At 49.6% G+C, this 26,230-nt stretch overlaps 1 protein-coding gene across 10 annotated transcripts in view; it reads left to right on the plus strand.

Annotated features, from left to right (window-relative positions):
- OPCML (opioid binding protein/cell adhesion molecule like) overlaps positions 1–26,230 on the plus strand; it is an 854,468-nt gene that overhangs the window by 626,671 nt on the left and 201,567 nt on the right. For 2 of the 10 annotated variants that reach the window (XM_039496215.1, XM_039496216.1), the window contains exon 1: positions 22,130–22,438. The exons of the other annotated variants lie outside the window; for them this stretch is intronic. The gene's annotated coding sequence lies outside the window, so the exon portion shown is untranslated. Of the gene's footprint in view, positions 1–22,129; positions 22,439–26,230 lie in introns of those variants that run through there. 10 annotated transcript variants of the gene reach the window in all.

Here is a 26,230-nt window from a genome sequence, read left to right on the forward strand (position 1 = left end):
GGTTCATAAACCTGACATTTATGTCATGCGGATTCTTTCTCTGCAGAAAGCGCTGCTCTTAAGATTTTACGCCCCCTTCGCCCACCCCCACCATCTCCTTTCCTGATGCCTTTGCCTCGTCCAGCACAGGCAGAATGCTGTAAGGCTTGGGGGCATCTGCCTGTCCCTAATGTTGCAGCTTGGAGGGGTGGGAGGAGGCGGTTGTCCATGCATAAGCAATAATGAGTCGCTAAATCTGTGCTTCCGCCTGACGCTGGTAATTATGGTGCAGGGATTAGGGGCTTGGATTGTGCTTTCTTGGCATAGAGAAATGCAGGATAAAACATAAAGAGGCCAAGGATCTAATGACCCTTTCAAGTTTTATTCCTATGCCTGTGTAGTACGGCTGTGGTCTCTAAAGGGTCCACACAAGGAGAAAGGTTGAGTGAGAGCTGGCATGTGGGGGACTGAGAGGAGAGGCGGGGTGGAGACGGGCACAGTATGGAGGGAATCGAAGCTCCACCATCCCCTCTCCCTACCTCTTGTATCACAGTCCCCGCACTGTGTCTCTGTTCCTTCTCACCCTCTGGCATTCGGCTCACAGTTTCCCCCTTTTCTCACAGCCCACCCCATCTCTCAACTCCCCCTCAGACTCCCACCTCGACTTCTCTTAGTCTTCAGAAGATCTCTGAACCAGGAGATCAATACCACCTGCTAATCAGCTCTTCAGCGGCACCAGCAAATACTCAATTTAATTCTCTTCTACTGGCTCTGCTAATCATTCTTTCCAGGCCAGAGCCCTGCAGCCAGCAAAAGAGGTGAGTGGAGAATGTTAGATGTAGTCACCTGCAGCAGGTTTTGAGATCTTGCAAGCAAATGCAAGGTCTCTGCACTGGGCAAGAAAGGGACCAAGCAGCACAAAAGCTAGAGAACAGAGTACACCACAGAACTTCCAAGCTTGAGGGCAAAGCACTCCAGAGCTAGAAGGCAAATCTACCCATTTCATGGCACCCCTCTCTTTGAATCCGCCCATTTGCTTCTCCTCCTCCACTGCATGATGCTCACGCTTCTTGTGCTCCCCTTCAAGGTCTTGTGTAGCTCCATCTCTCCCTCCTTATCCACCCATGGCTGTTATTACACTGTCCCCACCATCCTCTTTCCCTTGCCAGGAATGCCAGCACTGATGTCCCATTTGTTTGCTTCTCCTGTAACCATCCCTGCGCTGTATTCCACACCGTGAGCTGTGCCTGGAACGTCTTCCCTGATCTGGTCCGCTACATCCCTGTCGCCCCTCCTGAAGGGCCAGTTCTTCTGTGGCACGTAACGGAAACTGGCTGATTGCAGCAAGGTCATGGGACAGATTTATATAGTCAATGTTTTTGGCCAGCTCCAAAGCTGGTGTCAATCAGCATATTCCCATTGATTCAGTCATTGACTCCAGTGGAGCTATGCTGAGTAACACCAGCTGAGAATCCGCCCCTGCATATTTAACAAAAACAGCCACCTTCTGTGATGTTATTGAAAGCTCAGTTATGGGGCGTCACGGTCTAGTGGATAGTGCACTGAGCTGGGAGTCAGGAGACCTTGGTTCTATTCTTGGCTCTTCATCGACCTGCTCTGTCACCTTAGACCTTTCTCTGTGCCCCTGTTTCTCCCCCCATCCTTTTTCCATCTAGACTGTAAACTTTTCTGGGCAAGGACTGCCTCTACGTCCTTGTCTACATGGGGAAGTGGTTTTGGTATAACCTAAGAAGTGAATTTCAGCCTATCTAGTTATAGTGTAAACACTCTTATTGGAACATAAGAGTGGTTCGTTTTGGTTTAGTTTTTTTGTTGTTTTTGAAGAGATTTAAGCTACAACAACAACAACAAAAAGCCACTCTTATAATGGAATAAAAGTGTCACATGGCAGTAGGGGGATTATTCTGCTATAACTCTATTGGTATAACTGGTAAACTTTCCCATGGAGCTAAGACCTTACTATGTGTATGTCCAATGCCTAGCACAATGGGCCCCAGTCTTGGTCAAGTCATCTAGATGCTGCTGTAATACAACCGACAATAAACAAAGACATTGTGTTGTGAGAACAGGGCCAATTAACACTCAACCATTTTACTTGTAGATAATACAGTGATGAGCATGGTATAAGAACCTATATAGAATCGAATAGGACCCCTTTCCACTACCTTCCACCCTGCTGCCTGTTTACTCTGTTCCTGATCTCCAGCTGTGTATTGTTACCACCTCCTCTAGAGTACAGGGGCTTGATACGGCTGCCACTGATGCGTTGTGCCACGGACATCAATGCAGAGCAGAATCGGGCTGCAAGAAGATGGCGTTCTTTGGAGAAAGGGAGATAGCCTCCCCTCCCCAAATTGATACTCGCACGCCAAGCTCTCAAGTCCCTGTGTCATGGCAAGCCCATCCAGAGAACTGGATGCCTTTTGGGCCCACCGGTGCTGTTCCCACAATAGTCTGAGCACTCATCGAAGAGCAGAGTTCCCTATCTGGGGCCCATTAACCACCTTCAGCAGAACTACCCATCAAAAGACCCAGCCGTTGGTGAGCATGGGAGGATGAGGCTCCGTGAAATGACCTTTCTCTTAGGACGAGTCCCATTGTTGGAGAAACACAGCCAACGAGTAAGAATCTGAAGTGCACTGTCTCTGCAGTGTTCTGAGCCCATGCCAGCTCTGGAGACCAAGAGACCCCACTTGGAGAACTTTGCTTTGCCTTGGCTCTATGGCTAAGAGCCAGCATAGGATCCATTTGACATCAGCTACAGCCCCTATCAAACATACTGCTGTCCCCGGCACTTAATATGAGGTACTAATAGCCCTTTTCTAATTCTAACGCTGTGATCCAGCAGAATGGTTCGGCACGGAAGCCTGCATGGAAAATCAAAATGAATGTTAATGATTTTTTTTTCTTTTTTTTGCCAAACCCAGAAGGAACAAACTCTACAGGGAATTGGTACTTTATTTTTTTCCGCTACCCAAGTTCAATGGCAATGAATTGCATATTTCTCTGAGGCTTCTCAACAAACAATTTACAGTGTAAATATATTGTTGGCATGCAAATCACTCTGCATTATGAGTCTTGATTAATATTATAATGTGTTGAAGAAAGCCTGTAAGTGGTTCTTGGAACTAAGGTTCCTGACAAAGATAGGCTGTTTGGGTGCTGAGTGTTTGTTGAATGTTAGATTAGGGCTTTTTGTTTTTGTTTTGTGGTTGTTATCACCCCCCACCCCTCACATCCTTTTCTCTTTTTTTTTGATATGCTCAATGTGAAGTGGCATGGACACACTTCTTAATACACAATTAATTAACACAAACAATCTCTCCCCCAGATTGTGCCAAATCACCCCCTCCCCTCTCATTCCCGGTGCGTGCTATATAACTGAGCCCACCCAAGATTGCCTTGTCTGCTATAACCCCCTTGGTCTGGTGTGATGAAGTGGGACTGTCTGCATTGGGGATGGGAGACTTTCCTTGAGGGAGGATACCTGAGCACGTAACATGAGAACCCAGGAAGGGGGTTGGAGGCCAGGTGACACCTCTGCCCAGGAAACTGGACAAAGGCTGGGGAAGGGGCCGGGGGAAGGCTGAGTGGGACGGCTGGAGGGAGTTTCAGTTGGGAGCTGGCTGGGGACAGGAAGTGAGTGCAGACGTGGGTGTCTGGCTCGCTGCCCCCAGGTTGGATCCGGCTGAGGGGTCCCGTTCTCTGTACCTACAAGCTCTGTTTTAGACCGTGTTCCTGTCATCTAATAAACCTCCGTTTTACTGGCTGGCTAAGAGTCATGTCTGACTGCGAAGTGGGGGGCAGGACACTCTGGCTTCCCCAGGATCCCACCTGAGCAGACTCGCTGTGGAAAGCACACGGAGGGGCATATGCTGAATGCTCCAAGGTCAGACCCAGGAAGGTGAAGCCGTGTGAGCTTCTTGTCCTGAAGACAGTCTGCTTCAAGGGAGAAGAGGCTCCCCAAAGTCCTGACTGGCTTTGTGGGGAGCAGTTCCAAAGCATCGCTCGGGGACTCTGTGACATCTGGCTACTTTTTTAAGTAGTTGCTTGGCTGTATGGTCCCTTACTTGCATTTGCTTATCTCTATAGGAATAGGATGTTAAAGCACAGTGGTTTTATGTTTTATCCTAATCTTAGCTAACAAACAAGGAACTCGGGATAGTTGATTAGTTAGTGATTGTAAAGGATTTAGGAGATGAATTGTGTTTAGGAGACAAATTTAGGAATATTGTGTGCATTAAGTGCACATATACATATGTGTGAAGTGTGTGGGTATATATAAGATAGACATTCTCATAAGAAGGCTAAGGGAATGTGGTGTAGATGAAACTACTACAAAGTGGATGCACAACTGGTTGAAAAACCAAACTCAAAGTAGTTATCAATGGGTCACTCTCAGACTGAGAAGACATATATACTGGTGTCCTGCAGGGGTATGTCCTGGGTCTGGTACTGTTCAATATTTGACTTGAATAATAAGGTAAAGAGTATGCTTATAAAATTTGCAGATGACACCAAGCCAAGAAGGGGTTGCAAGCACTTTGGAGGATAGGATTTGAATTCAAAAGAATTTGGACAAATTGGAGAATTGGTGTAGCATCAACAAGATGAAATACAATAAAGGCGAGTGCAAAGTGCCACGCCAAGGAAAGAAAAAAATCAAATGCACAAATACAAAATGGGGACTAACAGGCTAGAGGGTAGTACTGCAGAAATGGATCTGGGGTTATAGAGGCTCTCAAATTGAACATGAGCTAACAGTGTGGTGCAGTCTTACAAAAAGCTAATATCATTCTAGGGTGTGTTAACAGGAGTAACATATGTAAGACACAGGAGATCACTGTTCCACTCTGTTTGGCACTGGCGAGGCCTCAGCTGAAGACCTGTGCCCAGTTTCAGGCACCACACTTCAGAAAAGATGTGGACAAATTAGAGGGAGTCCAGAGGAGAGCAACAAAAAATGATTAAAAGCTTTAGGAAACCTGATATATGAGGAGGAAAGGTTAAAAAAAACAACAACTGGGCATGTTTAGTCTTGAGAACAGGAGACTGAGGGGGCTGACAACAGTCTTCAAATATGTTAAGGGCTGTTATAAAGATCAACTCTTCTCCTTGTCACTCATGGTAGAAGAAAGAAGTAATGGGCTGAATCTGCAGCAAGGGACATGTAGGTTGTATGTTACAGAAAACTTTCTAACTATCAGGATAGATAGTTAGAGGAATGTGTTGCTGTCACAGGGTGACTGGCCCCTTTAAGAGGGTGCACCTGGACTCATTATCTGCTGCTTAACTGGGGCTTAAGGGGGGGGCACTTTATGAAAGAGGGAATCAGGAAGAGGACTGCAGAGACTGAGCAGACTCCTGCAGAGGGCTGTTCCCTGGGGACCTCTCTTGCAGCCGGAGAGGTAAGGGAAAAGGATTCCACTGGGAACTGCTGAAAGGACTCTGAGGGAATAGAGTTGCCAACTGTCTAATTGCACACACCCAATTGCCCTTGCCCGGCCCCTTCCCCACCCCTTCCCCAAGGCCAGGCCCCTGCTCCTTCTCAGAGGCCCAGCCCCCACTCACTCCATTCCCCCTCCCTCCGTCACTCGCTCTCCCCTACCCTCACTCGCTTTCACCAGGCTGGGGCAGGGGGTTGGCATGCAGGAGGGGATGTGTGGTGCAGGCTCTGGGAGGGAGTTTGGGTGTGGGCTCTCAGCTGGGGCAGGGGATTGGAGTACGGGATGAGGTGAAGGGTGCAGGATGGGGTGAGGGCTGCAGGCTCTGGGAGGGAGTTTGGGTGTGGGCTCTCAGCTGGGGCAGGGGATTGGAGTACGGGATGAGGTGAAGGGTGCAGGCTCTGAGAGGGAGTTTGGGTGCAGGAGGGGATGTGTGGTGCAGGCTCCGGGAGGGAGTTTGGGTGCAGGATGAGGTGAGGGCTGCAGGCTCTGGGAGGGAGTTTGGGTGTGGGCTCTCAGCTGGGGCAGGGGGTTGGAGTACGGGAGGAGGTGAGGGGTGCAGGCGCTGGCTGGGCATCGCTTACCTGGGGCAGCTCCTGAAAGCGACTGGCACTTCCCTCTGGCAGCGGCTCCTAAGCGGGGCAGGGGATCTCCACACACTGCCCCTGCCCGCAGGCACCACCCCCGCAGTTCCCATTGGCTGCAGTTCCTGGGCCAATGGGAGCTGCGGAGTCGGGGCAAGGGCAGTGCACAGAGACCCCCTGCCCGCTCACCCGGGGGCCGCAGGGACATGACGGCTGCTTCTAGGAGCAGCGCAGAGCCAGGGCAGGCTTAGCCCCATTGCACCACTGGACTTTAGTGCCTAAAATCTCCTGGTTTGGCTTCAGTAGCCTCTGGGAGATAGAGCCTGATTCTGGGAGGCTCCCTGTGAAGCTGGGAGGGTTGGCAACCCTACCGAAACAGCTCGGGAAGAGGCTAGCAGAGCTGCTGTGAGCAGGAATTAGAGGTCTGCTGCAACACCCTTAACTGGGGGAAAGGGTTTGGGCCCAAAAGCCAGAGCCAGAGAGCTGAAGTCTGAGAGCCAGGGAAAGGAGACTTCACCGAAGTAGAAAAGACTCTGGTCAGGAAGGGCAGAGTCAGTGCAACTTACCCATGCAGGGAAGACTAGAGAGACCAGACTGGGAGGGTGGGTGGAGAAGACCCCTGGCTCAGCATTGTTTGGGAGTTATGCAAATAAATTAGCCCCTGGGAGAAGGGACATTATTGGACAGAAATAAATCCTGTGCGGAGCTTATATACCAGAGGCAGGGCCTTAGCAGAGCCACACGTGGCCAGCATGGGGCGCAACAGGGCAGCATGCCCATGTACAGCAACTGAGGGAGCCTGGGGAATCCCCATCACTGGAGGTTGGACAAACACCCGCCGGGGATGGTCTAGAGTTTACTTGGTTCTGCCTTAGCATGGGGGGACGGACTAAATGACTTCTCAAGGTCCCCTCTAACCTAGTCTAAGGCATATTGGAGTCCTACCCCTTCCGGGGTGTTGGAGTCCAAAACCAAAAGGGAAACAGTGAACTAAAACCCAGCCAGACCCCACCCCTCTGCTCCTGGCTTGTCTCTTTGTAGCTAATTGTCAGGATCCTGAGCACAGCGAGGCAGGAACTTGGGATCCCAGAACTGAAGCCGAGGGCCAGAGCCGGAATCGGGGTCAAGGGTCAAGCTGAGGATCAAGCCAAAGTCAGAGCCAGGAATCAGGCCAAGGGTCAATACTGGGTATTGGTGTCCGTGTTGGGCTCCAGGGGTAGATCAGGAATCAGAATCCAAGTCGGTACTGGGAGCTCAGGAACACAGAAGCAGGGCTATCATGACAGCTAGCTACAGAACCACATTGTCGCCTAGACACATCCTGGTACACCCCATGGGCTTATCACTGTCAGCCAGAGACCTTGAGGCAGAACTTCCCGTGGCATTCAACCTTTGTGGATCGCTGGGAGTGGCCAGGTTACAGCTGCTGCTGGGTGGCAGTGTAGGGATGTTGGTTGTCTGATAGTCCTGGGTTCAGGTCTGCTGATCCTTATGCTAATTCCTTTTTGTCCGTCTTCCTGGGCCTAGTCGTTCTACTCACCAAATGGCTCATCTAGGTAGCAAGCTGTCTTAGTCTCTCGGTTGGAACCAAGGGGGGCCCAGGGAGCCATGACCCAATCACTTTTTTCCCCTGCTTTAAGGGCGAGTGACATGGTGGGGGTGGAAGGGAGCGAGCACCAAGCAGGGCCTCAGGGGAAGAGGTGGCGCCATGGTCATCAGGCACCAGTGGCCCCCTCATGTCTTGGGCTCCTGGTTGGAACCTCACTGAGGAAGTACCAGAGCTCTGGTCAGCCCTTTTAACTCCCTTCTCCGTGCCTGAGGCTGGCTGCATGGATAGCTGATTGGGGTCAGCTGGGTCCACAGGCTCTCCTTAACCCTCTTGTTGCCCATTGCAGTGTGTATATTGTGTGTGTGCTTGTTTATTTTTTGACTGTGCTTCAACCTGATGACTGGAAGAAGGCAGTTCTGAGATACCAGCATGGTTGGGGTCCAGCACAGAGCCCGAAGACAGATCGCTAAGATACATGGCTGAGTCAGAAGGTGCAGACACTCAATATACCTAAGGCTAGACTGGTACATGGTGTAAACAGTCACACACAATGCACATGAAGTTACGCAGGCAAATGTTGGGAGCAGGAAGTAAAGCAGGGACATTAACAGCCCTGGACATCGAGCTGGTCTTTGGGGTGCTAAAACGGTGTGTAAACAAGTAGCAGGCGGAAGTGCAGCGGAGCTGGTCCGTGAACAGAGCTTTGCCTGGCATTGTTAGACACAAGGAGGTGTTTGCTGTGACCGTGTTGTCTAGCCCTGGAAAGCCAAATGGTTTAGTGCTAGTGTTTTAGTCTGTATGGCTAACGTCGGGGATCTGTTGTAGCTAGCTCTCATCCCCGAGCCTTAGCATTCCACTTCTCCTGCAGGGTGAATTCCACTGGGTAACAAGGAGTTCCTGTACACATAGAATAGCATTCCCTTTCTCCCTTGGCTCCTGCAGCCTCTGTGCCCCCTGGCATGCAAACAGGATCACTTCTTGGGCCTCCAGATCCCTATGAAGGGGGGATTCTGAAAAGGAATCTGGCTGTGCCTGGGTGGAATGCACAATTTCCCCCGCTCCGTCCTAACCCCTTTATTAATATCAGCTGCTGTTTCTCTCCACTATGTCCCAGCGTCCCTCTCTTGTCTTGCAGGGGATGTCTGAAGCCTGTAGCTGACTCCTGATCTGGCAGGGGCTTAAACCCTCATTTCTCCAGCCTCTCTCAGGCTGCCTTGCCCTGACGGCTCAAGGTGTTGCGGGGAGGGTGGGGAGATGACTCGTGGATGTTTTTGCAGGGCCGTTCAAACATTGACATTCACACAGCCGGCTGGGCAAATGACACAGAGGGGACAGGCTTCAGGGGGCCATAATCCCTGATCTTGGTTTTGTGACTGCTCCTCGTTGCTCTCTCCCTTCTGCCCTTTGCAGCGCATCTCCCAACGGTGGCAGGACAAATGCCACCCTCTTCGTGTGGATTTGCTGGAACACGAAGGCCGTCGGAGAGGACCAGGGGAGGGAGGAAATCTCTCCTTCACAGGCAACTGAGTAGTATTTAATGACAGCCTCAAGTTCTGACCTTTGTTAACTGCTGTTTTCCTCTGAGAATGACAGGGAGTTCGGAGAAATATCAAGTTTTTTGCTTGTACCATTCCAGAGAGCTGCACAGCTCTCAGCAGGTTATACAAGGGCGTCTGCCCATAATGCGCTAAACGGTTAACAACAGCAGGAGAGCAGAGGCAATCAGGACTGAGGGAGAGTGGAACAGCTCCCTGGGGCTGGAGCCCATACTCGTTTGCACCAGGCAGCCCTACTGGGAAGGTAGCATCTGAGAGGACAATATCCAGCTAACCTTTGTTATTAATATTAGGGCCGCCCTTACAGGCCTATCAAGATCAGGGCCCTCTTGCACTAGGTACTCTGCAAACACACAGTAAGAGACAGCCCCTCCTGGAAGTACTTGCAGACTCAATAGGAGTAGGAGCCACGGAAGCTGGCAGCAAGTCAGCACTGTTATCCCCACACCGAGAGACAAAGTGACTTGCCCAAGGAGTCTGTGACAGAGCTGGGATTTGAGGCCTGTCTCCTGAGACACAGTCCAGGGCTTTCACCGCAGGCCCATCCTTTCTCTCCATCCTCCACAGCACCCTGTCCTTGGGGACCCTGGCGCTGTCTGAGCGGGGCTAGCTCGACGTTCCTCGCCCTTCCCAGAACACGCCCCACTAAGTGGGGGCAGAGAATCTGAGGGCGAAGACAATTTTCCTGGGGACATTCCCAAGAAGCTGCAGTCAAACACCTGATAACTAGGCCATCTACTGACACAGTATCCCCTTCAAATGAGGTTTCCTAAACTCAGGTTAGATCCCTCATGATTCCCTCCCCGCCCTCCACTAAACTGCAATCTGCTCTGCTCCATGGAGTTCCCCTCTCATGGCCCCATAAGCTGGGGAAGCTGCTGCCATGAGACCAGTTAACACCCCTCTAATTAGCCTGAATTTTTAGCAGTGCGCCGAAGGTGAAATTTTAGAGGCTAGAAAGCCGTCATTGTCAGAACATATAGTGGGGAACCTACAGTGAGGAGGGGGGAAAGGGCACCTGAAGAAAGAGAGATAGGTCCTTAAAATAACATATATTGTCTTTCCTTTCCTTTCCTTCCCTTTGAAGGCAGTTGTGCCTTTTTCCAACACTTTTAAATGGTTGCCAAGGAAACAGAGCAAGGGAGAGTGGAAAGGTTAGATGGAGATTGGACGAGGCTAATGCACTTATTTCAAATGAGAATTGACAGGTGCTCGGGACACCAAAGGTTCTGATCACTCCTCATTTGCATGGCTCCTTTAACAGAGCCTCAAGTACCCACTTAGTGTTGTTAATTGGGTTTTAATCGTCTGTAAATTATACTCCATCTCCATCAGCGGGACTGTAGGGGTGGCTTTATGAAGCGCATCCTCATAGTCGTAGCCTTTCCGGGACAATCGGGACGAAGGTCTGACTTTAAAGAAGTTTGACTCCAAAGGGAGTCCTGAGAGAAATGTGGAGATCGCAGTTCAGTAATCCAAACTTGTTCTGACAGCATTCAGGTGGGCCGAGGTTCAGGTGGAGAAAACCCCAGATAAAAAGGAATGCACGGTTCCTGGCTGTTTCTTTGAGGTTGGGAATGTGCGGGCATGTACAGCTCGAACCAGCAAGTTGCTGGTCATCTGGAGGTTGCTGGGTGCCCGCAACTCTTCCTATTGCTGTCTCCTATGTCTATAACAAGCCAAACCAAAATCCTGGATCCGGAGAGACATCCTGGCATCACCGAAGTCAATGGGAGTTTTCCGTTGACTTCAGTGGAGCCAGGATTTTGCCTCCAGAGTTTAGGGATGCTGCTGCATCAGAACTTTGTTCCTCCTCAGCTGATGCCTTCTCACCCACAAAGATCTTAGATAAATCCCAGCTCGAGGGGACGTTTGCCTGTGATATACACTTACGTGATTCAGTGGGCGAGTGACTGGGTCTGTTCAAAATCAAGGGAGCCCTCTGCTTGTCAGATTGCAGGGCAGCCGCTTCGGAGGAGCAGCTGCAAATGAATCACAGACTGGCCTTCTGAGTGTGAAATGCAGGCATGTTCCTTCGCTGCAGCACGCATCAGGTGGCTGACCTGGTGCTTTCTTCTCCACTCGGCAGAGTGTAAGCACATCAGAGCGTAAGGCCTTCTGAGATGGATGAGTCACAGTGCTGTATGCTAGATCAAGTCTGGTGGGAGGGTTTTGTTCACTTCCCCCTGGACACACACATCTCCCATTATATCCTCCAAGAGCTGCATGCAGAGAGAAATGAGGCTGAGATTTTCAAAGGGCCCCACTGCTGCCGAAATTCCCCGGGAGTTGGGTGACTAACATCCCAAAGCTCCTCTGAAAAGCCCAACAAGACCTGAAAACCCTGGTGTAACTCCATAGGCTTTGATGGGCTTACACTGAGGATGCATTTGACCCATCATGTACAGTGGCACCAGGTGCTGCAGTGGGCACATGGCATGGATAAGCATCTAAAACACCAAAAAAAGGACCTGGAGAAATGGGTATTATTTAGGTCCCATGTTTGTCAGCTGTGGCCCAGGGGAGCCGTTCCACAGATAATCACCAGATCTGTGCTTGGCGACAGCCTATGGCATTTCCAGGGGCACATCATTTGGCTTATAGCCTCTGGAGAATCTCTGCCTGCCGGCAGCTTGACTCCAGTCTGACGCAGCTGTTTGCGAGAGTTGGTCCCGGGGTGCTAATAACGCTTCTTGGCATTTTCACCTTCCTCTGAGTTTAAAAACAAGCTTGAATGCATCACTATAGATTTTATTGCTGCTGTTGTTGTAGCTGCTGCTGTTGGCTTTTTTTGGTTTGCGTGGCGTGTGTTTCTCCTCTAAAATAGCTGATCTGATCCATCCGCAGAATAACCAAGGGGCCTTACACTAAACCATTCCCCGTGCATGTCACATATGGTGTTTGCAAATGAGAGAGAGCAATAAATAGCTACCATGTCACAAAACTTAGTCTCGGGCTCCAGAGGAGCGTGGGTGGGTTGTGTTTGTTTATTTATTTATTAATTATTTAATGGAGATTTTACCTGAAGGTAGAAACTAATAACTAACTGACCCAGGGAGCCAGGAGATGGCAGGAGAACAGATCTCTCCTTCACTTCCCCCAACCTTGCCTGTTGAGCTCTGCCGTTGAGCAGAATGAGCTGTACGCAATGGCTGTGTGCATCGATCGCATTAGTGCTTTGACACAGTGACTCGACTCCCGCCTGAGCAACTTCGTGCTGGGGCATGCAGCAGCGTGAGTGCTGTCCATAGAGCAAAGACGTTCAGTCAGAGGGAGACCAGGTTTGCAAAGTGACAAGCGAAATGTCTTTTGCAGGAGAGTGGGGGTTATCCCAGGGCATTTTTTTGAGTGAGGAGGTCAGGAAAGTTTTTGGCACTGGGTGATCAAGAGAAAATATTGTACCAATATCTCCCTCTCCTACCCACCTCCACCAAGCAGCTCCCGATCCTGTCCGTCTCGAGAGTCAGAGAAAGCTGGGCTGAGAGCTATGCAGAATGGAGAAGGTAGTTGGGAGGTCCTGTGGTATGTGCAGGAAGAGACTATGTGTCAGCATGAGGGATGCCGGGTGTGTCTGTCTGTCTATCCCTGGCTCATCACCATGGTATCTGAGCATCTCAAGTGATATTTGGACCTCAAGGGGGTATGTGCTTTTCATAGAATCATAGACTATCAAGGTTGGAAGGGACCTCAGGAGATCATCTAGTCCAACCCCCTGCTCAAAGCAGGACCAATCTCCAACTAAATCAGGACCAATCCCCAGCTAAATTTTGCCCAGCCCTGTTGTCAGTTTCCCCTGCTCAGCTGGCTGGCTGCGGCTTCATAAAAACAGGACAAAGCTTGGTGTAGGGAGGAAAGGGAGTGGTTGGTAAACCAGTCAAGCTCTCCAGGACAGATGCCAAGAGCAGGGATTTTCCTGAAGCTCAGGGACATGTGGTTCCCCCGTGGGGAGAGCCAGGGGATCCTGCCCTACTGGTGTGATTCAACACCATTGCTCTTCAATAACTTCCAGAGGAGGCTTGTCAGCAGGGCCAGGGTGACTTTCTGCTGCTCCCAGCAGGGATGTGCACACTCGGCTCTCACCTTTAGCTTTTGCAATTATAATCCTCCCATGAGGGGGAGGAAGTTTGTGTCACTCTTTACCCGGAGCCACAAATGAAGCTTCTTCCCCAACCGCCTTGTCACAGAGCTCCCAAGTCTGCAATCTGTCCATCACCCGTGAGTGACAGATGCCAGGCCAACATTGAGACGCGAGGCTATCACAGCCCCCAGGATGACCTCATCGGTGTGTGGGAGGAGTGAGTGGTGAAGCAAATGTCACAATAACTACGAAAGGGTGACGGTGCCGTGCCTGGGCTCTGGTACTGCACTGAAGTGCTCCTCTCCCCCAGGCAGTCCTGGGCAGCGAGTCCTTTCTTCTCAATCAGGGTTTTCGTTTGATTTGAGTTGAGAAGTGATTTTAGTGCCGGTGAAAGGATCCAGATTGACAGCCTTGGAGAATGGCGTCCTTGTAACCTGCAGAGCAGCTGCAACATCCTGCCCGGTACATCAACCTAGCTATCTAGGTTGATAGCTATCCCCTCGGCAATGATATCTGAGCCTCTCGGCGCTGGTCTGAAGGGACCCCTTATAGCAATGTCAGGGGATGTTAGTCTCCAGGGCCTGCTCAGACCTTGGTGGCTCTGCTCAGAATGCCGACAAGGGGGCTGGTCAGTGCCTTTTGGGGCTGGGATGGCAACGTTGGTATTTAGGCACCTTCACAGGTAAATCCCTGGTGACTGTGTAACTCCACTGACTCTGCTGGCCCCTCGTGTAATGCCAGTGACTCTGCCAAGCTAGGACGGGGTGAACAGGCCCTCGTACCCCGTAGGAGCACCCGGCTGCTGGATTCAGGGGTAACTGTTTGCTCCTCACCTTGCTTTTGTCATTCTGAATGCTTGGTTCTTTTCTCCAGCTAACGTTCTGCATTCAGGCAGTGGGTGTTGTTGCATCACTATAATCTAACCAGAGCCCCATGGCTGATCATAAGAAGCCATAAGGGACAGATGGCATACAATGAGGCTGTGTCTACACTGCCACTTCTGGCACTCAAACTTTAGTTGTTCGGGGTGTGAAAAAACCCTGAGCGACAAAAGCTTTGGTGCTGAAAAGCGCCAGTATAGACAGCGCTTCCCGGTGACAAAGCTACCACCCCTCGTTCGGAGTGTTTGGTTTTTTTATGGCCGGGAGAGCTCTCCCGCAGCGATGAAGCGTGACTACACTGCCCACGTCACAGGGCTGCCGCGGCCGCACTGTGACATCAGCAGTGTAGACAAACCCTAACTTGACATTTTGAAATACTTTGCATTTCTCTAGCCCTTCCTCTCTGAGGGTCCCCAGTACCTCCCAGTCATTAATGAATCGAGGCTGGCAATGCTCTTGTGAGACAAGGGGAGAGAATAATACCTGCCTAACAGGTGGGAAAGCTGAAGCCCAGAGAGATGAAGCAACTGGCTCAGGTTCACACAGTGGGGTGGCCAAGCCAGGAATAAAACCCAGGAGCCCTGACTCCTAGTCCCCCCTGCTATAATCACTAAACCCGCACTCCTTCACGGATCTGCAAACTGAACCAGAAGTCCTGGTGGTTAGACGCCTCCTCTAATGACTAAACCCTCACACCCTCCCAGATCTAGGAGTAGAACCCAGGAGCCTGGGCCCTCTGGTCTCTCGTTCTGCCTACAAGCCTCTACAACCTCTCTCAAATACCCTTACCCGTTAACTTGTGTCTGCCCTCTCCTTAATTCCTCCATTCCCCTCTTCCAAACCCTCTGCCTTTTCTCCCAGCTTGCTCCTCAGTCTTTCTTCTGCCACATCTCCCTAACTTCCACTCCGCACACCCTAAGCATGTTCGTGGAACTGGCAAGGCCGCGAACTCCCCAGCGAACTGACATTTTCCTGCTGAAGGAGAAATCAAGCGTAGGAAAGAAGAATGATTTATGAGGCTTCAGTTGCCCAAGCAGGACATTCTCAGCATATTCCAAAATAATTTAACATCATCTATTCTGCCTGCAGCGAGAGTCTGTTGGCAGGGGGAGGGGAATCAGAGCTACTGGATTGGGATAGTTAGAGTTTGAAATTCAGATTTTCCTACGGGCGACTCTTTCTTCTCACTAGCCCTGTCTGTGATTCAAACTGTGATAGCTGGTGTTGGATTAGTGGCTCTGTATTTCTCCAAGAAGAAGGCAGCTTCTCCACTGGCTTTCTAACTCCTCTCTGTGCAAAGGGGACACAGACGCCACCTACAAATGTTTGAAGAGATTCAGCACAAGGGCTGAGCAGATGATTTGCGGTGAATGGTTTAGTGGATAAATTGAAACCCTTTTGTTCTCTTCACAAATGATCTGTGAACAGACTTTGAGCTTTACAAATTCATTTGTTGTCATCGTTGTCTGTCTTTCTGTCTGCCTAGCTATCTGTCTAATCTATTTTATCTTTTAACAGAACAGCAGGTCTTTCTCTGTTTCTCTGGGTGTATAATCTACCTCTTTGTGCTGCCATACTTGTGCCAATGGGCTGTTCACAAACTCTTTGCTCAGATTAGGTCTCTGACTATTTACTATTCTTTAATAATGACACCTGAGGTCACATGATACCATTAGGCTTCTTGCTTGGATGACTGGGATGTTTATTGTACGGGAGGAGAGGTCAAGTGGGACATTCCTGGTGTGAATCATCACACGCATTTGCATGCATTTGCACAAGTTGTGATGTTGCACTCCATATGCTTTATGAAAATATGTATGGATGTGAATATATTTTAACTGTAATATGCTTTGTGCAAAAGGTCTCTTGTAAGGTATCATTACAAAGCTTATAATCTACTGAGTGTGTTCATCCTATTTGTATGAATGTATCATTCTTGTATCCTAAACTAGAAATATGAAGTATTACTCTGAGGTCCTATTGTAATTATGCAAAGTGTGGGCCATTGATGGTGGCTTAGGATCTTGATGGCTCCCATTAACGAGAACAATTGGTTGTAAATGGCTCTGTTTACTTGTAAGCCTTCCTGAGAGTCAAGCCAGAAAGAATGGAGGCATGGGGTCTCACAGGACATGTGAATATGTCACCAGGTAGTGGAATCTATCTTAAACCTGTTGCTTTTCCATATAGCAGGAGGGGTGGGGACCCAGAGAGACAAAAGATTCCTGCCTTGTGCCAAAGCTATAAAAGGGGGTAGAACAGAATAAAGGAGGTGGCCAGTCATGAGAAATCCCCTAGTTACTACCTGAGCTGGAACTAACAAGAACTATACCAGGGAAAGGATTGGGCCCAGACTAAGAAAGAGTCTAGTCTGTGAAAGAAGCTTATTGGAACACCTCTGCAGGTGAGATTTACCTGTATTCAGTTTCTTAAATGTATTAGGCTTAGACTTGCGTGTTTTGTTTTATTTTACTTGGTGACTTACTTTGTTCCGTCTGTTATTTCTTGAAACCACTTAAATCCTACTTTTTATACTTAATAAAATCACTTTTAAACCCAGAGTAAGTGATTAATACTTGGGGGAGCAAACAGCTGTACATATCTCTCTGTCAGTGTTATAGACAGCAGACAATATATGAGTTCACCCTGTAAAAGCTGGGGGTCTGGGTGCTGGAGATAGGTGACTTGCTGAGCAGTTTTTGGTTAAAGTCTGCAGCTTTGGGGGTGTGAACCAGACCTGGGTCTGTGTTGCAGCAGACTAGCGTGTCTGGCTCAACAAGGCAGGGTTCTGGAGTCCCAAGCTGGCAGGGGAAACAGGCTCAGGGGTAATTCCAGCACATCAGGTGACAGTCCCAAAGGGGTCACTGTGACCAAACCCGTCACACAAGTATTCATGCGACTTTTGCTTTTCCATGAGCAAAAAACCTGCTGCTAGTACAAACGTTTACAGAAGCAAATAGAAATAGCTGGGAATGCCGTCGAATCACAGATGGCCTGAATTCTCCATTACATGAATGTCCCTTTACACCATTCTGGCTGTGTAAAGTGGCTTTCGTGTAACTGAGGAGTCAGACCATGGAGTTTTTATCCAAGGAAATGTATGGAAATACTTTTCTGAGCTGTCCTCCCATCTCTGGCAGGCACCCAGGAGGAGAAAGACTTCTTAAGTGTGATTTGAAGGGGGCATAACAAAGAATGATAGAGTGGCCCTAAGAAAGGGGAACTTACGCCACTAGGGACATAACTATTGCTATTGATTTTACACAGAAAGTGCTCAGATACCATGGTGAGGGGCGTCAGTATCAAAACCTTAGATAGGTATGATTTAGTTGGGCATTGGCCCTGCATTGAGCAGGGGGTTGGACAGGATTACCTCCTGAGGTCCCTTCCAACCCTGATATTCTATGAGTCTATGATAGGTAGGCTGGCAGGCAGGTTGACCGAGTTTCAGGAAGTTCTGCATGTATTAGGCTATAGAACAGGGGTAGGCAACCTATGGCACGCGTGCCAAAGGCGACACGCGAGGTGATTTTCAGTGTCACTCACACTGCCTGAGTCCTGGCCACACGTCCGAGGGCCAGGACTCAGGCAGTGTGCATTTTAATTTAATTTTAAATGAAGCTTCTTAAACATTTTAAAAACCTTATTTACTTTACATACAACAATAGTTTAGTTATGCGTTATAGACTTATAGAAAGAGACCTTCTAAAAACATTAAAATGTATTACTGGCACGCGAAACCTTAAATTGGAGTGAATAAATGAAGACTCAGCACATCACTTCTGAAAGGTTGCTGACCCCTGCTGTAGAATAATCTCCTAAGGGAAGCTCCGGATAGCCCTTTGCCTGGTATTTTTAAGGCAGGGTGAATAAAGCTGTCGGGCACAAAGGAATTGCCTTGCACTGGCCTCAGGGAGAGGGAGTGAAGGATCTAAATAAGCCTTTTTCTAGGGGATTCCTCTCTGCTGCTCCTCCTTAAGAGCAGCAATCCCACCTCTCACTCCTGCCAGAGTGGGGTTGGCCTCACTTGTTCACTTCGGGCATGGTACCAGACTGTGAAACATATGGTTAGAGACAGCGGGACCCAGATTTTCCCAAGAGCTCTGCGCCTACCATGCACTCAACAGGTTGAGCTCATTGGAAAATCTGGCTAGTGTGTGTGTGTGTGTGTGTGTGTGTGTGTGTGTGTTTGCGCTCGCGCCTACGTGGGAGCTGAGTTTGTTTAAAAATCTGCCCTGGTGCTGTTTGTGCTGAAAGAAAGAATCCCACATTGTTGCGAAGCATCTGTGCATCGGCGGGAGAGAGTCATTGGGAGTTTTACTGAACAAAAGACTGTAGAAATTCAGTAAAAGACCCCTCCAGCTGGACTTGCAATTCTAAGCATAACTACAACACACACAACCTCAAATATCTCCTGCCCCTTCCATGTCCATTTTGGGAACTTGTCCTATATTGCCCCTCACAGGCCTGACACTCCACTCACTGAACATCAGTGTAAATTATGCATACTCTCCTGAAGCCTATGCAGTTCCCCTGTGATAAGCAGAAGTGGGACCCTGATTCTTGTTTTTTTGGGGGAGGACCTTTCCATGGACTTGCTCCAACCTACCTAACAGGCCTTGTTTCCCTCCATTCCCCTCCTCTCATTTAGCTCCATCCTCTGTTCCGTCCCTATTTGCAGTCTTGACCCCGTAGGCCCAAGAGCCGTCTCCTCTGCAGCTCATGCCAAGAAGAAGGTCCTTGTGGTATATCCTTGCCTCAACATCCCTATGTCACCTCTGGAACCATCTCCATGTGGCCTTCTGTCTCTGCTTATGCTGTCTTCCTGCTCAGAGCACAAGGGCCTTCTCCTTTGCATCCCCAGCACTCAGCTGATGACCTATCCTTTGCCTTTACCACTCAATCCCCATCCCTCCGCTGCTGGTGTGCTATCATTTAGTTCAGTCATGGTGCATTGAAGTTTATTAAAGCATGTCAAGAGAAGGGTACAGTTTGCCTGAAAGACACCATCTGAAATAAAGTCGTATCACATTCCGAGATCAAATTATCCTTTCGGCTCCCAGAGAGAGGATGTGGTAAAGCCCCCTGCAAGGGTTTGCCGCCTCCTCATCTCGGTTTATATCCCCATTCCCCTGGCAGATGCTCCAAATGCTCACTCATCAGGGCTTGCTCCCTGTGCTAATGGCCCTCTATAAATAAGCCCCAGGAACAGTGATAGAGAACAATCATAAAAGGCAGGAGCATAAATTAAAGCTGATGTTATAATAAACTAGACAAGCCCTTCATCTGGGATTTTATGTTTCTCCTTGAGTCTGCAGCTTTGCCAAGAGAAAATGACTTCTGCTTTCTTTTGCCCATTCTCTCCTTTTTCAAAAACTGGTGTGTGTGTGTGTGTGTATAAAGAGAGAGAGATGTTAATAACAGGTTTGCAGTATTACAGGTAGAGGAGGCCACTGGCATTTCCTGGAACCACTTGTGACTTTCCCTGCAGAAGTACTTAAAGAGAAGACCGCAAATTAACTGGCCTGAGTGGTTTTGGTCCCTGTGTCTAGCTCTTTTCTTAAAGAATTTTAAAGCTTTAAAGAGCTGAGATCGTTTGGGGCTTGATCCACAGCCTGTTGAAGTGCCTGGGGGCTTTTCTGTTGACTTCAGTGTTTTGGATTAGGTCCCATGTGAGCAGAGGGAGATGCCATGGGAGACTGAATGGAAAAGCTGCCATGGGGGCATAAAAAGGCATGTTCATTAACTTTGAAAGTGTGGTTTTCCTTCTCTGCAACCCAGTGATATAGGGATTGGAAAGGGTGTGCTGCTGGCAATCTTATCATACCACCAAAGCTCTTGGTGATCGCTAGGTGGGCATTAGTGTCAATTAGACACTGCACCTTCTCTGCAGCGTTTCACAGTGAGTTCATATTTGTACCTCTGCTGCATTTCCTGGCCCCCTGGAACCTCGTGCTGAGAGCAGAGACAGAACTCAGATCTCTCTGCTCCCAGAGCACAGCGTCTACCAGCTTGTGCTGACGTACAGTTTCCCTAGGTGTTGGCAGAGTACAGCCAGTGACTCAGGGTTGTACGATTCTGATTCCATCAGTGCACGGCAGTGGTGCACGTGAGCCAGCCAGTTACTAGGTGGTGCACTTCATTGATCCGTGTAGAGAGAACAGCACAGGTGAACCTGGATGGCTCAAGTGAATGATCATGGGAGATAGGCTGTCACCACGAGGAAGCGGAGTCAAGTCCAGCCCAAGTCAGGAGCGACCATCATTTGTTGCCTTCTGATGGTTGCTTAGTAACCTGTGTAAAATGAGTCTCGGTCCTTATCCCCAGTGGACGTGTGGTCTCTCTCGTGTGGTCCACTGGAGCGTAACCTCAGTCAGGATGGATCTCGGAGACTGAATTCCCCTCCCATGCCTGGAGGTGTCTACCCAGAACAGCACTGAGCCACACTCATGGGCAGGGATGGCGTGTGCACAGGGGATGCTGTACCAGTTCTGAGGATAATAAGATTTCACTTTCCAGGACTGCCAAGCTGGCGCCTTTGAATAGCACTAAATACCCATGAAATATTCAGAATAAGGGATTAAAAGGGGAGAAGGTAAAAAGGTAAAAAGAGTGGGTGGTGGGCAGCACTCACCCCAAGGTACAGCTTCTTCTGATGGGAATGTGTGTTTTCCTCTGATGGGTGTAGGGTGTTCCCTGGCAGAGGCTGAAGTGGGAGTAGTGTCACTGGGAATGCATGAGGACACAGGCTGGTATGACACATGCAGCTGCAAAGCCTTAAATTAGGTCACCAATGAGCATGAGCAGATGTCTAGTCGGGGAGGTGAGATGAGCATCTCTGAGTCCTGATGACAAAATCCAAACGATCTAAGTATGTGTCTGGAGGTGGGGGGGCGGGAAATGCAGTGGGTTTCCCCGGGGGCTCACAGCCTTTCACATTCAGAAGCTGCTACACTCGGGCTGCAAGAAAAGCTGTGTTTTCCTTCTTGTCTTAATTACTTTCCAAGTGGGGAGGGGCTGCGAGCAGCAATTCATAATGCTTAAAATGCTGTATCCATAGGATGCTGTTGGTACAATGAGGAGAAGAATTATAGGGGTCATGCCCATAATTGGAGGTTCAAAGCAATTTGCAGGCACATGCCCCACACTGTGATAAATACAGCCCTCACAACCGTCAAAGTGTTGTGTAGAGACATCGGTAAACCATCCTCTGCCGAGGGAGGGTGGCAAGGGCTGCTGCTGACTCGCATGCTGGTGGTGGCTCTACGTAGCTATGTGCGTCTCGGGGCAGTGAGAATACGTCCTGTTACTCAGACGCTTCTTTTCTTTGCACTCCTATTCGGAGGCAGCGGAGCCTGCGCCAGCGGAAGCGGTCGGTGTCTGTGTGAGACAGTGGGGTACGGAGAGCGTGGCGTGGGAATGGTGTGAAGGAGACAGCGAGGGATGGAGTGAAGAGAAGAGTGGGAGAAAGATACAGAAGGGAGTGGAGGGGATGTGATGGGAAAGAGGTGAGGAGAATGTGGAGAAAAGGGGAGAGAGGAAAGGAGGGGAGGAGTGAGAGAGACGGATGGATGGAGGTGTGAAAAGGAGGATGGGCCAGAAAGATGGGGAAAGGGATGGTTCAATTATTTTGCTCTCTGCTCCCCATCAATCCATTGCCTGGGCTCCACCTAGTGTTCCGAAGTGTGCGTTGCACTAACCCCCTCCTGCACTCTTCTGTTAGCACAGAGGCAAAGCCAAACTTTCCGATGTTCGATCCAGAATCTCAGATTCAAACCAAACTCCGACTGTAGGCTGCACCCTGCCCAGTATGGAAAGAAGCATGCCAGGGAGGAATAGCCTTTCACCAGGCAGCTCAAGGGAAGACATCACTCATAGCCAATGTAGCGCTCTGAAATTCAGTGTGAGCTTTCCTGGGCCCTAGTCCTTAAGGGAGCGCTGTAAGTGTGAGCTCCCCCAGATTCCATCTCAGTCTGACCTGCTGCATGATGTCAGGCCTCACTCTGTGATGTCATCATTTGGGCACCGCATCCTGATTGAGGGCTGCTGCCACAGGCTTGCCCTGGTTGGCGGCAGGGAAGCCCATGGGGAGTCCTCCCTAGCCCTGTCTCCGAGCAGCTTTGGCAGCTCCCGGCAGAACACTGCCATTAGCTGTCTGTGAAGGCAAAGGGGCAGCTAGCCTACCTGAGAATGTCCCGTGGACAAAAGGGGAGGGGCCAGCCAGGTTGGGGCGTGGTCCTCAGGCTCCTCCTCCTTTCCGTGCTATGCCTCATGTCAGTGTGCACCCCAGCCTTAGTGCACCTGATCCAGCGAGGCAGCATTGAGCTTCCTCCAAACAGACAAGAGGTGAGGAGATTTACTGGGGCTGGGGGATAGAGAAACAGTCCATGATTATCCCAGTGAATGGTTGCTCTCTTTATTTCACTGCAAGCTGGCAGATAGTGTCACAGGCATAGACGTACGTGGGGCCATGGGGGTGCTGAAAGCATTCTAAGCCGACTACCTAAAATTCCCAAAGGCTCAGATGAATTGTGCACCAGTGGATTGGGGGGGGGGGAGGGAATTACAAAGTGGTGATGAACAGAAAGTTGGAAACTGGTTGCAAAGGGATTGGCCCGGTTAGATCTGTCTCTGCAGTGGATGTGCCTCAACCCATGAAACGCTACCCTGTGCAGATCAGCCAGTGACCATGCTCTGATTGAAAGAAAGCATCCAAATCAGGTGCTTCATAGCCCCCTTGCTACCTTCCCTCCCACTGGAGACCGGCTGGCTGCTCCCCTTATCCCACCACCTTAGTTCATCAGCATCTCCCTGCTCTCATGTTGGGTCATTTTCTGCTCCATTTCCTCCCCGAGCCCTTCGATCACCCCAGAGCAATCTGCTATCTTTACCATCATCTCGGCTAGAATAAAATATGACTGCATCCGAGAAGTGCAGAAATCAAAGCTCCCCTCGGGGACTGTTTGCCCACATCACCTGTCGGATTGAGAGCCTGTGTGTCCTTGGAAAACTATGTATTTCAGGCCGCTGGGTGCTAATTTGCAAGGCCCATTACTCAACTGAAACATTAAAATAGCCATCCATAAACCAGACCCTTTATTCCTGCCTCTCCCTCTGTCTGAACTCCCCTCGCCAGGTATAGGCTTCCTGTCAAGCTTTGGAGCCAGAAGCAAAGATTTATTGATAGGTACCTTGACTCCAGCTTGCATTTTAATTATGTTGCCATCGGACTCTGCTGAGAATAAACTCTGTGGCTATTGTATTATCCTCGCTCGCTCTCTCCAGATAATGCAAAGGGAGAGATGGTTTTATGAAGTCTCTTGCGTGGGCCCTCTTGCTGTGTCCTCCCCACTCATCTTCACACATCCACGGGGGTGACCTGCTTTGAAGCCTCTAAAGGTATGCCTATGCTGCAAAGAAAGGTGTGTTCTCAACTCAGGTTAAAATAGCAGTGAAGGCATGACCTCTAACTTGGCTTTTAACTTGGATTAGCAGCTCCATTTCAAACCTAGAGGGCAGCCTGGGGCTGAACTCTGGCTGCTAATCTGAGTTAGAAGCTGAGTTGCTGTCTCTTCACTGCTGTTTTAACCAGAGGTGAAAGTAAGCCGGTATGGTCCGGTACGGTACGGCGTACCGGCAAAAGCTGGTATGCCATGCCGGACGGGACCGGCTTCCCCGGTGGTGCTTTAAAGGGCCCGGTGCTCCAGCTGCTGCGGGGAGCCCTGGGCCCTTTAAATTACTGCTGGAGCTCCGGCAGCAGGGCTCGGGCGGTGCTTTAAAGGGCCCGGGGCTCCCCACAGCGGCTGGAGCCTCTGGCCCTTTAAATCCCCACCGGAGCCAGCTGCCGGGCTCGGGCAGGAATGTAAAGGACCCGGTGCTCCATGGTGGCCGGAGCACCAGGCCCTTTAAATCACCACCATGGAAGCTCACCCCTGATTTTAACCCAAATTAGCTAGCTCACGTTAAGAACGCAGCATTCTTTGCAGTGTAGACATACCTTAAGTAAAGTACCATAGCTAATCTTAAAGTAAGATAGTGTGGTTAGGATGCAGAATATGGGGGTGGGGAAGATCAGAGTTCTGTTCCCATCTGTGCCACTGACTCACTGTGGGACCCTGAACAAGTCACCGCTTTGTGCCTCAGTTTCCCCATCTGTAAAATGGGGGTGACACTTAATTCTGTGAAGTGCTTTGAGATCTACAGATAGAAGAGGAGCTATAGGGTTCTGAGCCATGCCCATTTAAGTGAATGGCACTCTTATTAATGAACATGGGGTCAGACCCTAAGAGTGTTTAGTGGTATTATTAAAACTGGTACTTAGCACGGCAACATGGCACCGTGTTTTCCTATTATCCCAGAATCCAAATTAGAACATAACATTTGGGGTTGGCAAAGAATTCCCCCTCCAGGCTATTCTGGCCGGGACCTTGGAGGTTTGCAACATCCTCTGTTGTGCTGAGCGGGGAAGTCTCAGGAAGGGAGCCCCTATAAATAAACAATGCAGGGTTGTCCTAGAATAGCTTAAGACACCATTTCCTAAGAGGGTCATACAGTATTTGGGGTTATGTCTCCAGGAAACCATCGTTTTTTAAATGATGATGATTATAGTTCTTTATTTATTTATTGCATCAGTGGCTGGGTCATTAAAAGCAGCCCGAAAATATTTAGAGCCAGGAAATGTGGTTACTAGGCAGCATGCGCCGATGCCAGGCCTCGTTTCTCAGGGGGTATTGTGTAGGACTGCGTTACTACAAGTGACAAAGGAAAGTGGAGATAACGTGGACCTGTTATCAGCTGCCACAGCAACTTTAACCCAGCGCCCCAGAGTCATTCTGGACATGCATGCAGCATGTGTGGGGGCAGGCCTTTAACCGTGTATCTCTGTGAGTGATGCTGCCATGTTTTGTTGTTTCTCAGGGTGGCTCCAGGAATGTTAGGCCACTGTGAGGCAGAGTACCCACTGCTCAGAGTCCCTGATAGGGGAACGTGGGGGTGTTGCATGCACCCCCTCACACACACTGTGCAGGAGACACCCAAAGCTACCACACTGCTGCAAAAGCAGGGAGCCTTTGCACTGATTTCTGCGGTAGCTGGGCTTGACGTGTTAGCATTGCTAATCGCCGATCCAACAGGCACATCACAGATTCAGCATGTGCCGATAATGGTCATAGCACCCGTCCCCTTTCTAGCAATGACAGTTACTCATCTTTGCATGTAACTGCTTCTATCCTGAATGATCTCAGAGCACTTTATAAACTCTGTGTGTGTACAGTGATGAATCACCCTGCCTGCTGCTGAAATGCAGCCTCCTCTGGGGTGATGCAACAGCTTTATACCGGTGCAACACAACCAACAAAAATGCCAACAGCAACTTTATCTGGGCAGAAGGATAACCCAAGTGACATTCCTACTCCTGCTTCCTAGTCTAGTCTACCTCTGTGATGCCCATCACTGTAGTAAAGGACTCCTTAAGTTATTATGTATTTATTTATTCTTTGTATTACTGTAGTATCTAGGAGCCCCAATTATGGTTCAAGAGCCTCTTGTGCTGTACAGAACAAAAAGACAGCCTCGGCTCCCAAGAGCTTACAAGCTAAGTTTATTCATGACCTAGTAAATCATGGGTAGTAGACATGGTCAAAAAGAGAGTGAGGTCTCTCTGGTATTGGGGAGGTGGGAAAAGGAGAACAAAGACACGGGATAGAGGACTGATCCTAAACTCATGAATGAAACTCTTGTCAGTGAAAAGAAAGCCATTGAGTTCAGTGGGCCGGACTGTGATACCCTCACAGGGAACAGTGCCTTATTTCACAAGGAGTCTTCATCAGGCCCGTGAATCCTAAATCGGTGCTCGCTGAAGTCAGTGAGAGTCTTTCTGTTGACTCCACTGGGTGCTGGCTGGAGCCCTGTGAGCCGAGAAGGGGGTGGGAAGGAGAGGAAGACGAGCTAGGGAGAGCAAGAAAGCCCATTTTTCATGAGAAGATGTTCGAGAGGAAAACAAACCAACCAACCTCGTAGGAAGTGACAGTGTAAAGCAGAGCTGAACTTTGTTTAAATGTTACGCACTGTCAGGGGTAGATGTGTATCTCATTGAACAATGAAAAACAGGTGTGCTTTAGAGCTGATTTGGCCGAGCAG

This window comes from Mauremys reevesii, linkage group 12, assembly GCF_016161935.1.
Source record: "Mauremys reevesii isolate NIE-2019 linkage group 12, ASM1616193v1, whole genome shotgun sequence".
Lineage (NCBI taxonomy): Eukaryota > Metazoa > Chordata > Testudines > Geoemydidae > Mauremys > Mauremys reevesii.